The sequence below is a fragment of the Trichechus manatus genome, unplaced genomic scaffold (genome assembly GCF_000243295.1).
Source record: "Trichechus manatus latirostris isolate Lorelei unplaced genomic scaffold, TriManLat1.0 scaffold00105, whole genome shotgun sequence".
NCBI classification, from domain to species: Eukaryota; Metazoa; Chordata; class Mammalia; order Sirenia; family Trichechidae; genus Trichechus; species Trichechus manatus.
Window position 1 is genome coordinate 504,259 of NW_004444041.1, and position 2,236 is coordinate 506,494.

The following is a 2,236-nucleotide window of genomic DNA, read 5'->3' on the forward strand; positions in this document are numbered from 1 at the left end:
AAACCTGTACAGCATCATAGCAACACACAAGCCTCCACTGACAGATGGGTGCTGGCTGTGCATGAGGTGCATTGGGTGGGAATCGAACCGAGGTCTCCCTCATGGAAGGTGAGAATTCTACCACTGAACCACCAATGTCCCACTCAGATGTTCGTCTGGAATGATGATTTTGTGCCTTTCTGCCTATGAAATCTGCTATTGCTTTGTCAAAAAGCTAGACCCCTGGGTCACCTCTCCCTGCTCTTTTTCCTGATTCTTCCTTCTTCTTATTCCTGTCATTGGCTTCTGGTCTGTAACCCTTGAAGTGTCCTTGACCAGTAGAAAAGATAGACTTGTAAATAATTCAGGAGTTTTGTAGGTCTGAGCCAGGTCCAGCCTTATCTGTAGGCAGAAAGTATGTAGCCAAACTGTGGGAAGTGATTTAAGGACACGTACCTTAGAAGGTCCACAAATTACCATCCTCAGCTATCCCAGCATTTAGACCAGGGGTACTGGGGTAGGGGTGGGTGCTTCAGGGATTTCATGAACCCCCTGCAGTAGTAACAAGATTTGTTGATTTTTCTTCTGTCAGAGTATCAGGAGCCTGTGACTTTAAAAAGGTTAAGCACCGCAGGTATAGAGGAAGCTACATTAAACATGCCAGAGTTTCCTAAAAGGATAAACAGTAAATGAGTAGTCATTTATATGTTATCATCCATTATCCCTTAGTGTATCTATATTCAGTATCATCACTTCTGTGCTTTATTTAATAAACAGGATAATTCAGCTTTGATAGGATGATGGGAAAAAACTTCTGAACTTCTGGATTTTAGTACGTCTTTATAGGGTAAGTCATTGTGGGGACCCCAAATAAAGGATCACCTTGGACTGTGGGGCAACCCCAGGGCCACAAATGAAGAGTATTGTTCATCTTTTTACTTAATTAACAGTTGTGCCCAGGATCCCATCATCGTGAGAGGAACATGGAGCATGCATGGTACTTCTGAGAGTCTTGCTCCCCCCTTGCTTAGTTCTACTTGTTAAAAACACGCTGGTGATGAGACTCCCAAAGACACAGTGTATTAGTGTACTATCGCTGCTGTAACAGATTGTCACAAGGTTAGTGGTTTACAGCAATACAAATTTATTATCTTATGGTCTGTAGGTTAGAAGTCCAACACAGGTCTCATTGGGCTGAAATCAAGGTGTTGGTGGGACTGCATTCCTTTTTGTAGGCTCTAGGAGAGAATCCAAACCCTTGCCTTTCCCACCTTCTAGAATCCACCCGCATTCCTTGGCTCATGGCCTCCTTTCTCCGTCTTCAAAGCCAACAACAGCAGGTGAGAATTTTTTTCACATTTCATCACGTTGACCCCTTCTTCCACTTCAAGCACACTTGTGATTACATTGAGGAGTCCTGGTGGCAAAGTGGTTAAGCGTTCGGCTGCTAACCATAAGGTTGGCAGTTCAAACCCACTAGCCTCTCCACAGGAGAAAGATAATGGCAGTCTGCTTCTGTAAAGATTATAGCCTTGGAAACCTTATGGGGCAGTTCTACTCTGTCCTTTAGGGTCGCTATGAGTTGGAATCGCAACAGGTTTGGTTTTGGGTTTGATGATTACATCAGACCCACCTAGATAATCTAAGATAATCTCTACATCTCAAGGTCATCTGATTAGCAGCTGTCTTAGGCTAGGTTCTCTAGAGAAGCAAAACCAGTAAAGTGTATATATATAGATAGAGAAAAAGATTTATATCAAAACAGCTCACTCAATTGTAGAAGCTGGAACGTCCCAAGTCTCGCAAGTCCGTGGATCAGGATAGAGGTTTCTGCTGATTCATGTAGCCACAGGGGCTGGCAAACCCAAGATCAGCAGGTCGGAGAGCAAGGCTGATCACCTCAAGGGATGGTGCCACATCAGGGATTCAATCTTGGTCTCTGCTGCTGGCAGATTGGGCACTTAGCAATGGCTGTAGCCAAGTCAGCCTTGGTGAGTGGAAGTCCATGTTCCTGGGCCCATGCATAACCTCCATCCTTGCCACCATGGCCACTTTGTTCATGAACTCATTGAGCAGTGACAGGAGTAGCTGGGGAAAGAGGATGACTCGTTTCTACAGAACATGTCATCCTATCCACTTGATTGTAAAATCATCCTCTGCTGAGGTCACCCTTTGGTGAGCATTCACATGAGACACAAATATCTTCACTTCTTTGGCCCATTCAGAGAGGTCGATCCACATACCTCTTCCTCATAAA

General features: G+C 44.5%; 1 protein-coding gene across 1 annotated transcript in view; it reads left to right on the forward strand.

Annotated features, from left to right (window-relative positions):
- SCD5 (stearoyl-CoA desaturase 5) overlaps positions 1-2,236 on the forward strand; it is a 194,916-nt gene that overhangs the window by 17,998 nt on the left and 174,682 nt on the right. The gene's annotated exons all lie outside the window — the stretch shown is intronic.